Source organism: Clavelina lepadiformis, chromosome 3, assembly GCF_947623445.1.
Source record: "Clavelina lepadiformis chromosome 3, kaClaLepa1.1, whole genome shotgun sequence".
In the NCBI taxonomy this organism is placed as follows: domain Eukaryota; kingdom Metazoa; phylum Chordata; class Ascidiacea; order Aplousobranchia; family Clavelinidae; genus Clavelina; species Clavelina lepadiformis.
In genome coordinates, this window is record NC_135242.1 from 24,850,115 (window position 1) to 24,863,100 (window position 12,986).

Here is a 12,986-nt window from a genome sequence, read left to right on the forward strand (position 1 = left end):
GGCAAATGTCTGCAAGAATGAGCCGTTTCACTGAACTCAAAAGTCATTGTTTTTGGCGCAGTAGCTCAATGCATTGTAATTAGCATTGTTGCATTATTTCATTGTATTCTGGGGTCTGGGTTATAAAAACGCTCACAAAGTCAGTGCAAAGTCATAGCCAACAATGAAAGTCTTTTACGCGTGGAGGTACGTGAGTCAAAGATAAGCTTTCAGCGCATTTTGTTATATAGTATATATATACAACTACAGTATATAATATATACTAGAGTATAATACTACCAGTATATAATACTACTAGCTAGAAAGAGTTATGATGGATCACTTCTCGGTTTTAACCTTTCAGGTAATAGCAACTTTATCGAACACGCATCTTCCGATCTGGAGATTACATAAAGTTTACACAACAACCAAACACGCATAAGAGAAGTTAATTGCTTGAGGCAACGCGTTTTTTCTTTGCTGATAATTCTCAGATTACACTGGTCAACAATTTTTCAAAAATTTTTTGCTTCCGTTAAGAAAACAATTGATTCTTATGTATTTTTGGACGCTGAATCCAAAAATGTCGGTTAAAATTGCTGATTAGCTCTAGTTTAAAAAATAAAAAAAATTTTCATTTTTGTATGTTGATCTATAAGCTTATATGGCAAGCCTTGGTGCACTTTATTGAACACAACAGTAACAATCTACAAACAGTGTAATAATTGCATGTGTTTATATTTCAGCATAGCATATGCAACAAATAACTGCCACTTTCCAAATATAAATTTCTAATCTATTTTATCTGTTATATTCCTTTTGGCCTGTAACTCGTATACGGTTAATGGAGCATCCCTACATATCATCCTGCAAAAGTGAGCAAGCATTGATTCATTCTGTTTTCCATGGTACCTCTTTAGCATTGCAGATATGCATTGGTGAAATCGCTCACCATGCTAATCACTAACATCTCCACAGTTTGGTGGAAAAAATCCAGGTGCGAGTCCAAAAAGTGTATCTTCTGTGACATATTGCACTCCATGCATCTGTATGCTTTAATGAGATTTACACCAATTCCGTGTAGTTGTCAGCTCTTTTGTTCCCCAAGAATTTTGTGGCCAGCAACTTATACGCTTCCCATGCAATTTTCTCTTTGTCAAATAACACTTGATCAAATTTACCGTCTTCGAAGATGATGATTCTGCCAGAAGATTCCATTGCTGTAGTCTAGAGCTGAAGTCTAAATTTCTGATTTAACTTTTGGTAGTTCCAAATCCCGGATAAGATCGTGCAATTCATTTTGAGTTATAAGGTGTGGTTCTTTGGAAGATAGTGTTTCAACGTAACGTGAATTCTTTAGGTACCTCAGGAACAGGAAGTAATTTTCTATGCGGTACGGGACGAATTGCTGATGGAATATTTGTGTATTGAATACTTTGCTTCTTCTTTCTAGACAAACCATTACAAAACGGGTGGCGGGGGGGGGGGGGGGGGGGGCGGCGGGTCGTGCAAAAGTAGTAATCGCTAATGTGGTCAGTAGGTTCGCTCAAAACCATTAGAACAGCAAAGGACATACATTTTCTTTTTCCGTTTAGCCATTGCCAAAGATTTGCACCACAGGAGTTACAGCATATGTGAGGGGCCCAACTCTTGTCCTGATCACCAACTTTACTTCCAAAATACAAGTTGAATACAAGGTTTGCTTTCCTGACCACAGCCGTTATACTTCGCTTTTGTGAAGAAAAACTTATTTCACCACAAATCTAGTAGAAATTGTCTGCATTTTTTATGCATTTACGAGGCATCTGCAGAAAGAGCAGTTCAGACTACACACATGAAGCAAGCAATCAACCCAACTCAAACATACGTCAAAATAAAAATAATATGAATAGAAACGTCATCTACCTTCAAACAAATATATTAAGTGCCCAACTCTATCTGGCAGATGCAAGCTACAACAGATAAACGCACACTTCTTTCCGCGTTAGCAAGTAAAGCACATTTTGGCATGGTGCCATATCTCAAAAACTAGAGCTAATCAACAAATTTAAAGTTGATATTCGAGATCAGTGACCCCAAATTAGCCAAGATTGACCTCATTCGTTTCAGAAGCAAATTGGCTGTTGACCAGTGTTATCTGATGGTATCATCATCATTGTATCAGTTGATTTTCTGGTATTGTTTTACTTTCAATGTATTTTTTTGAGTTCCATGCTATCATTAAACCATTTAGACATTACGATTAAACCATGTAACTTTTTAGCTTTATTTATATGTTATCATACTTCGTAATTTGTCAAAGTAATGTACAACTAAATATTTATTTTAAAACCACATTGTCTCCCATTTAGCTGCCTTTTGAAAACGGCGCCTCTTTTCTTTCAGTGATTTTCTAGAACACGTCAACTCTCCGTTTGTAGATCGAATTGTTCATCATTTGTTTGGAGACTCAGCATTTTGCACCATTGTTTGGAAATTTGTTGCATCGTATCTATTGTGTTACCTCGCACAACAATTATTATCATTTTCTCATCATCTTAAACTTTATCATTTGCAACCACATCTGAACGAAGCCTTTATATACAATTGACCATTTGATTTTCACATATTTATTTGAACATTTTACTGGCGCAGGACAAAATTATTTTCCAAACTAATCATTTTAATAAAATCGTGTTTTTATTGCAGATGTTGTGCTTTTAACAATGTTATAGTAAAGTATTAAAAATTTGCGACTAGACATAGATGATATTATACTAAACTATTTTAGGATGCTTTAACTTTATCCGATATTTTAAAGATTTTTTCACAGGCGACACTATTTTTCAAGCCAATAATGTCAAATGGTTGTAATTTGGTTGTTTAAATAGTCAAGTAAACCGCTGTCGTCGCATTCCAAGACCAGTATTTTAAAACGTTCAATTGTGTTTTGCTGTTCGTGAATATTTCCTGGAAAAAGAAATTGTTTTTGTAAAGTCTTTGCTTCTAAAATTGGAGATCTTCCTTTACGTAAAATATTGCCACTTAAAGTCAACTGATTGTTCGAAGCTAAAATGGATTTAAGATGACGTAATCCAGACCATGCATCAGAGGAAACGTGATGAACATTGCAATAGGAGATATCGATCGTGGATAGATGAGTTGAGTTTGATAAATTAGCAAATGATTGATTGTCGATTTCATAGAATTGCACAGAATATGATATTGCGTTTAGGGCCTTTTCGTCATTCCCGAAATATATTTTTTCAAGTGAAGACAAAGAAGCAAAAGTTTGTCCCAAACGAAGTAATTTGACTGCCGTTACAAGTTTTGCTGATCCCGGATGAGCTGCGTTGTTTATGGACAAATCAACAAACCGTAGTTTTTGTAGATTGACCAAGTACGTTGGTTCGAATATCGTAAATTTTAAACTATTATAAGAAAGATCCAGGATTTCAAGATTTTTGTTGTGTTTAAATATTCCGCTCGGTAAAAACTGAACCGCGTTACCAGAAAGATTGAGGTACTTGAGATGTGGGAGTGGATCAAACACACCGTCTTCTATAATTAGCGCTTTGCGTGTTAGAGTCCTGACAAAACACAAATCTAATACTTTTAAACTTGTTGCGTTCAATGAAATCATTTTTTTTCAAACGTTGAAATGGGTTAAAAACAAGCGATAAAGTTTTTAATTGGTTTCCAAGTAAATATCCCGGTATCATTTTCCAGTCGTTACATTTCAAATCCAAAATATGTAAACTGGAGGAGAATGATTGCGTTATTGTGAAGTTTTTTGGACATACGTTTATATAACGATTACAATTTCCCTCACAATATAGAATACTTAAGTCGGATAACAGTCGCAGTTGTGCGGTGACGTCACCAAGCAGGGTGAGACTTATGTCAAATGCTTTTATAGAAGTCGGTAGTTACCGTGGAAACTCACGAAGTTTGCTACAATCCAAATCCAAGAATTTCAAATGAACAAGATGTTGCAACGCACCTGGTTCAATGTGTAGATCGCCATTGCATGGTGGCAGGTCGGCTTCAAAAAATACAGGTACGCAATTTGCATTAAAATTTAACCAAGTTATATTTGGATAAGAAAGAAAATCAGTCGCTGTAATTCGTCGAATCTCATTAAATCCGAGATTTAATGCTTCCACGTTTGTTGGCAAATTTCGAGGAACCTCTGTTACCCAGACAGAAAAATTTTCGTTAGCCATAGATAATTTATCATGGGTCCAAGTTAGGCCCTAAGATAAATGCCAATGAAACGCCCTAGATATATATCTGGCTTATGTTTGCAAAGTTGACCCACTTCGAGATGTACAGGTAGGCAATTTGCAGTAAAAATTAACCAAGTTATATTTGGATAAGAAAGAAAATCGGTCGCTGTAATTCGTCGAATCTTATTATGTATGAGATTTAACGCTTCCACGTTTGTTGGCAAATTTTGGGGAACCTCTGTTAGTCCTCGCAACGAGCAATTAATGTAAATAAAATTGCGATCAAGCCAAGGAGCAATTTTTAAATACAGCTCTTTTTCAACGACATCTAACATTGATGGGGAGAAGGCGAACTTTGACCGCAAATATATTCCAAGCACTCTGTCTACGTCATCGCAGGGATTCAAGACATTTCTTGACGACCCGCGACAAAACATAAGAAATTTCAGCAACAATATAAGCAACCAGCCCATGTTGTGTGAAAGAAAATTACCGGCGAGCACTTGCTACAAAGTTTCAAAAACAAAAAAAACAAATAAATTTCCTTAAATTATTACCTGAAATTTTGTTGATTCTTAACTTCCAAAAATATATTTCTCGGATAAATACGTCATAATGCTACACTGGAACTGCTAACTTAATATTTATCTTTATATGATTGCATCCTTCGTTTATTTATGTATGATTTACAGCAGCACACCTGGTTTATTTAAGCTCAAATAGGTCTTTAACTTAGTTTTTCTCAAAACAATGCAATTCTAATTCCAAAGTTTGTTGCTAACGAATGTGCAACTCAACACTAAAACTAAATTCGATCTTACTTCTTACTCTAAATAATTTCTTAATTTGACTTATTCTGGACAAGGAGTGGAGAATGCAGCCTTTTCAATAGATTTGTGCGTACTTTTAACTATTTGCTTGCCTCAGAAAAACAACAGGAACAAAACCCAACCTCCATAAAGTTTTATTTAAGAGTCGCGGTCTGACTGACTGTCAGTCAACCAAAGTGTGGCTTCGACTAAGAAAAGTTTTCTCACCTCTGCGTTTTGCGATCCGCTTATTTATTATTTTCATTTTGCTCTGCATAAATTTTATTTTACCCTAAAATTAGCAGCGTTCATTGTGACGTTATCTGAAAAGTATATTCACCTCGAGGGATTATTTCTGATGTAATAATCGACACAACACAAGCAACAAGGAAGTGCTTGATATTATAACACATTTGCATAGTTGGAAGCTCTATTGTATAAAGCTCAATGAAACTTCTGTTCCCAATGAACGAAACGCATAAGAAAAAAGTATCAAAATATTGTTTTCAATATTTCCTGAATTTAAAGACCATAACGTAACATTCTGTCGCTAAATATTCATTTCTTTGGTATGTGTAATTATTTATGATTCACTCCAAAGAAAAGAAAATATACAAACGCTTTACGCTGCTTGTCCTAGTTGACTTGCTGTGACTGATTGTCCTAGTTGACCAATAGCCAGGACTCCAGTGACCATCGCACGAGAACACAAACCGCTCCTCTGCTGCATGACTCATGACTCTGCTGAAGCAGACGAAGCGATGTGTGAAGCAAGTGCAGAAAAGGCCGCTCGCCTAAATGCATCAAAAGTAACCGAAGTGACTCATCAAAAAGTCGAAGTGAGTGAATCGAAAAGATTCAAGAGTTCGATGTTAAAGTGACAAAGTAGAAGAAGCCACTGTTTCTCGAATCCACTCTGCCGCCCTGCCAAAAGATGCCGACTATAACGCCACTTTGATGGCGTCAACACCAACAACGCCACTTTGATGACGCCGACACTGTTCTAAAAAGCTTGGAGTTTGTTCAAAGGACTTTTAGAAACCGAGTGGTCGCTCTTGAAAAAGTTTAAGAAACACTGTTTTAGAAAGTTTATTCACAGTTGTAGTGAACAAGCTTATCTTAGAGAAAGATTTAAATCACTGTAAAATTCTAGCGGCGAGCTCGGCTTTACCGCCTAACAAATTGCTTCGTTTCCCTTCAATCGCTTGTACATAGTGGACATATAACGTTTAAAGAGGCGTCAAACAGCAAAAAATGCCATAAAATCTTTGTTTGTTTTATTATAAAGTGAATTTACTAAAAGACTGATTTCTCGAAAAATCTTCAATGGGGCTCTCTGAAATTTTGAATGTTAGTTTAGTATGCTTTGAACTACCATCCAAAAAATGCCATCAAAAAACCTGATTCAAACTTTTTTTACAGAGGCGCAAAATAAACACTAGAATTATGGGTGTAATATCCCAATTTTAGCTACTTTCATGCTAATTTTTGTCTAATTCTTCATACGACTTGGGACATTGAAGCACGCCAACTGCTAGGATAATTCCCAGGCTTGAAAACAACACCAACCATGCTACTTTTTGATTGGTTTAAATAGGTTTTTTAAAACCCTACGTAGGACGTCCAACAAATTCATAAAGATCTTAGTTCTATGGGTTTCCAGGGTTCTGCCGCTTGCTTGAAAGATTCTCCGCCCATTGTATTGGAAACCACTGGACTAAATAAACACTCTGATAAATCGGAATCTTTTAACAAACATAATCAATGAAGGCAGCACAGCAATGATCAAATAAAAACAAAACTAATCAGCCAATGATCAGCCAAAATTGATCTTAAATACACTTACAATATCAGAACCATAAAATGTTTTCACTGACACTGTAACATTGCTGTTGCCCTTTTCAATCACGTTTTTATTAATTGTTTCCGGTAGCCAGATAAACATCCACGTTTACACGCTGACATCCATTCTTCATTTTTATTCTCAAATAAGTAAATCTGACCTAACTCAGCATTGGCTGGTTGTTTATTTGACAAATGTCTTTTGTCAGGATTAAGAAGAATGTTCGTTGCTTTTGCAACAGTAAGCTGGTTGGCCGTTTCATAAATTACTGACATTTTTTTATATAACTTAGGCTAATTTATATTCAGATCAGTCATGTTATACATAAATCAAAATAATAACAACAATTTACATTAAATTTAAAGACACATAAATAAAAAAATTGGTCATGCCACGAAATGATTACTCAAAATTTTCAACCGTGCACAGACGATTTATGGATTGTGTCGTGTCCAGCTTTTACCCGGTGCTGTCCATATTTTACGCCTATCCAGGCTATAGATGCCTACAACTGTACCACTTAAGCCTAACCCAAAACCGTCCATGAACGTTTTACGAACGATATACAATACCATTAAAAACGCATTTGTTTGCAAGAGACTTTGGTTGCGCATATGTAGTGTTTGTCGCATCGCGCACAAGGATTGCACACAACAAGCTTTATTAGTGCTCAAGGGCTCTCTGCTCTTCAAACACGTGTATCGTAAACAAATACAGGTGTCATAGAAATCATACACACAACTCTATAGACATATAACACTACATTTTACACTACACTACATCCCCATTTTCAAGTAATAGAACAAAATAATGGAAGGAAAACACGTCACAGCACTTCATAAACTTAAACGATCAGAAGCAAAGATTTTGCGACCTGATCGAGTGCGATACACTTCGTCATCAGTTATATTGTTATTGGGAGATGACGGTGTTGGCTGCAAATCTTTGTGAATATACGTCGCAGTAAAAATTTATCGCTTTCTAAATTATAGGAACGTGGCGTATTAGAACATAACACTTTACGAGGCCTTGGAACAATATCATTCTCAACTGTGACCCATGCATATGTTCTCGGTGATAGAAACGCTAAATTACGCGCACGGTGACGCTTGTCAAATTTTTTTTCTTGTTGATCCTTGATGGAGTGATCTATAAGAACAAACTCGTTGAGATATGTCCAGTCTGGAATAAGTGTGGCTGGTGAAACAGGTACAGTGGTCCTCAGTCTTCTTCCTATCAACAATTCCGCGGGACTGAATCGGCACTGCAGTGAAGTTGATCAGTATGACAGCAGTGCCAGGTATGGAACTTTCCATTTCATTAAGTTTAACCTGTATTCGGTTCTCTTCGCCTAGTTTTCCCAGACCTGCCAAAAGCAATGGAAAATCTTGGGTATTGTTATTTTTGTGGTTGACAGTGTTATTTTTGTGGTTGACAGTAGATTTGCTACCAAGGCTTTGATGGCAGGTCACCCTAATAGAGGTTGTTTGATTTTTGTTGACGTAGACGTCTTGCTCCACGAAAATATTTATAAAACGTAACTTCGCATGGAACTTCCCTTTGACCTTGAGCTTGATGTTGCTTGACTCTACCAGTATCTGTTTCACTTGCTTCACGACCACATCAGGAATGGACTCAAACTCGTTGGAGTCGCGGTTCACCGTTATTGCAGCACAGAACCTGGCAGAAATTAGGGAAATTTTCGTTACAGGATCAAAAAACAACCTGGATGTCACCAGTCGTTTCCCGCTGATTACGGAAATGGGTAACTTGGCCTCTTGAACGATACCGGTTTGTCGCATTAGGAAGCTTCATGAACTATCAAAATAAAAACTAGATTCTTGATTGAAACTTGATTGGTGTTCTTCTGCAAAAAGTACTGTAAGTCACTGGAACTAGCCAACAGTGTATTTCCGATTGAACGTTGTTTTGCGTTTCAAACTTCTGAAAACCATAAACTGGCAAATCTCATCACAGGATAAACATAATGTAGACCAACTTGTAAAAACAATGGCGTCACAGTTGAATTAATATGGTAGGCTTATAGGCGATATATAACTATACTAACTTGCACGTATTTGATCCTTTGTTATTCAGAGGCCGGGATGCATTCCTGAGTGTGTTCCAACATCAGAAGATTGGAATGCTCTGTCTCCGATTTTACTGCAGCCATGGTCTGCTGCTTCCTTAATGTTCAAGACAGTAAGACAGAATTTGGTCGGTTTCACTTGCGGTCCATTTCTTGGGCGAATGTTTGAAAACTTTCCTGAGAATTCAACTGAAGATCATTTAGTAGGAGTGTAACCAAGATTTTCTTTTGCCAGGAAACCTTCTGCTTTTACGGCTAGTCGTTTAGCCGGTTTCTGCTCTCCTATCTTTTATGAGCATTTCTTTAATAAAAACAATCGTCATTCTTTTATTAAAACCAAATATTGACTGACTCAACTCTTGAACCAAACCAACCAAACCATCGTACCATCCACATTCATTAAACAACGAGAAAAAGGATTCGCGGGTAGCGTGACATTCTTCGAGAAGAGTTGTAGGGAACAAAGAAAAACGTGTACGTTTGTTTACAACTAGAATTTCCTAAAAACGATAAAAAGGGTCACAAGTGCCACAACGGTAAAATATTACTACACAACAACAAACTACACCGCAAACAAGTGCCTTAAAAATTGGATTATATAACATTAAAATGCAGTGCTTCTTAAAACAAGTGCGTAAAGATATTCTCGTGACATCTCCTCCTTTCCCGCTGTCATTTCCCGCACTCGGGAAAACTAATTCCTCTAAATCACATATTCCGAACGATTACGTTTTCTTTTAAATCATCAGGCGTGCCGTTATTGACTCTCGTTATTGACTCTCACCGCTACATAAGCGTGGCACCCCTCAGTCAGTATTGTATAGATTTTGCAGTTGTATAATGCTATCAATAAGCAACCTAAGGCTGGCAACAGCCAGAAGAAATGTTCCAGTTTGATCTCTTTCTTTTATTGATCAGTGAGCCAGTTATTATCCCTGAAACGCTTTTGACCAGCCACCACCTGTCTGCCGGCGCCGTACCCTGAATGATGCAAATCATATTTTGCGCCAAACAATCTTTCCTTCTTTTCGCCGTAAACTGAGCGTCACTCTGTGAGGTCACTTGACACCGGACATTTTTATTGAAATTTTTTATTCTCCTTTGTGCCCCGGCAATTTCGTTTTCAACAAGATTGATCACTTCTTTCTGACTGCTTTGTTCCAGTCGTGGATGTGCGTTGAACATCAATTCATCCCGCGAATATTCCTTTATGCAATCATCAAATGCAATGGCCTGTCTGCTGGCAGCGAAGAAATTCCTGCCTATTACCAAATTTGCGGTATTTCGTTCAGGTATTGCGGTATTTCGTTCAGGTATTTGCGGTATTTCGTTCAGTAAAGTATTTCGTTCTTTATGGTGTCTTGGTTTTCTCCCCTGTAGGCCATGTTGCCCAGCTTCTTTAAGGCATTGACAAATGAGCGTGTTGACTCGTTCGGTCCTTGTACCTTCTCAAACAAGTTGTTCTTCAGCTTGTTTATTACAACATTGGATTGTCGAATTTCTAAAGATCTTTTTATCAGTTCACCGTATGGCAGATCAAACAGCGAAGCATCTCTCCCTCGTACGTCCCAGCTTAAATCTTCATCGAAGCTGTTAGTTAGTAGATGCTTCTTCAAAGCACAATTTTCTTCAATAGTCATACAATAAGAGTCGAAACGTTTGAGAAAACTTAGGAAATCCTCCTTGGACTTGTACTTTGGTGGAGGAATAACGAAATAGATTGCCATCGAGAAAATGCCATCGAAAATTGGCCAGGAAATTCCAACAAGTTAGACGATTAATTTCAGTGACTGCTGGATCCTGGCGCACTCGCCAATTGTAACCAAGATTTTCCTGGGCCAGGAAACTTCTCGCTTTTACGGCTAGTCGATCAACCGGTTTCTGCTTTTTTAACTTTTATTTGCATTTCTTTGATAAAAAATAATCTTTCTTCTATTAAAGCAAAATGTAGACTGACCCAACACTTCCCCAGCAGAGCGCAACACCACACAAAAACAGATTCCACCGTGGTCACGCACTGAGAAAATAAACGCGGGGCGCTAAATACAAATTAGGCCTTAGAGGTAGCGATGTAAGACGTCACAGACTAAATACATGTGTACGCATGAATAGGCAAAATTCGTCAGCACGTGAGCAAACATAAGAAAACCTGACAAACATACATACGAATGAGACAATGCACAACACGAATAAAAGCAGAAGTTGACCCACACATTGAACTAAATTAACCTACAAGAGTGGTGCGAACAAACCGTGTACAATGTGAACAATTGACTCCCTGATTGGGTAATTAAAATGCAGGTTATCTAAAACAAGTAACAACTCAAACCGTAAACAAGTTATTTACAAATTTATTGACGCAATATTAAAATGTGTTGGTTCTGAAACGGGTGCGTATAACCTGCGTATAATCCCGTGACACTAGTTTGGATTTTGGCACCGTTTGGGACTTAGGTTATCGTTTGCGCATTTGCATTATTTGGTTTATTGATTGGTTGGTTGGTTTGTTTGTTTTAGTTCTTCTCTGTACTTAGAAGGGTTTGTTTGGTTAATATAATTTGCTTGTTTTGTGTTTGTATTTGTTGTCTTGGAGCTTTGCGTTATTATGATTTGTTTATTTTGCCGCTGGTAGGTGTCGTGTTTGCTTTAATTTTTACAATATTGGGGATTAACACTGTTGAAATGTGTTCTTGTCGCAATTGTTGCGCGCACCAGTGGTGTCGCCGCTTCTCCCGCTAATTACAAAATTCCCCGTCCAATTTCCTCCTAAAATTTTCAGAGCACATGGGGCAGTTCGGTTAGTGAGTGTTGGTGACAGGGCGTTGTCTCTACTCCATGCTTTTACAGTGATCTTTTTCTTCTATTTTTAGCGTTAAGTCGATGCCTCTGTTGTGTGCAATTTTTAAATAAAAGTTCTCACCAACACTTAGGTGTGATATTTTCATTGGGGTTCGTCGTGAAAGGAGCTACTGACCTGGCTAAACATCTGTGTTTTACGTAACACATGTTTTTTGCGTGTTTGCTTTATGCTGTGTGACTTGGTGTCAATCTGTAACACAGTTTACGTTCTTGTGACGTCAGCGTTGATTGATGAACTTGGCATAAAACAAGTAGCTTATGCGCAAATAACTAAAACAAATTTCTTGGTCCTTTGATGGTTAACTATGTCGATCCAGGTCTAGTTGTGTGGCGTCAGGTGTTGGACCGAAATATATCGGTCCCTGTATTAAGCGAGTCCTTCAATATTTGCATAATTGGGCTCATATAACTCACTCGTATGTATGCTGGTCTGCTGTTTATTACAAAATCGGTTATGTCGTCTGCACGATTTTGTATTGAGCGGTTCATAAACCAATGTCTCGTAAAAACTAGGCCTGGAACAACTTGGCCGGCAAATATTAGCCGCTAGCGACAAAGATCTCTTGGCGACTAAAGATTTTGTCCGTCATTAACCGAAAGCATGCAAGTAGGAAAGAATTGGGAACAAAATTGTTGATAATTCATTAATTAAAGGAAATTTATTACTTTGTTAATCATTTTAATGCTGGAATACCAACTTTGTGAGCTAGCATAACATAAGTTGCTAAAATTACACTTTTCATCACATTTATCAATAATTATAGCAGTTTTGCATGCGATTGACAACGTGACATGACAATTAGCGACTATGGTGGCTAACGGTAAAAGAAAATCAGCTAAATTCAAAACCCTAGTAAAAACAACGCGAATATATACACGTGGAGCGTATAATTGAATGACGGTGTGGTGCCAAATTTGTACCGGGCATTGTGACGTAAAAATATTGCATGAATCAGAGTTTGTCTCCCTACAAACTGTTTAAGGTTTGTTTCGTTATTTGTAAGTTAAATTTGTATCTTTAAGTGTTACCTGAATACGACGGCAATCTCCAGAGTTTTGAGATTTTTAAATGAAAAACTTACTCTGAGTCATGCGACATTTTTACGTCACAATGCCCGGAACAAATTTGGCAAGACAATTTTATATCATATTATGACGTGGGTATAACGGAATGACAGAATGAATATATTATGACGTAA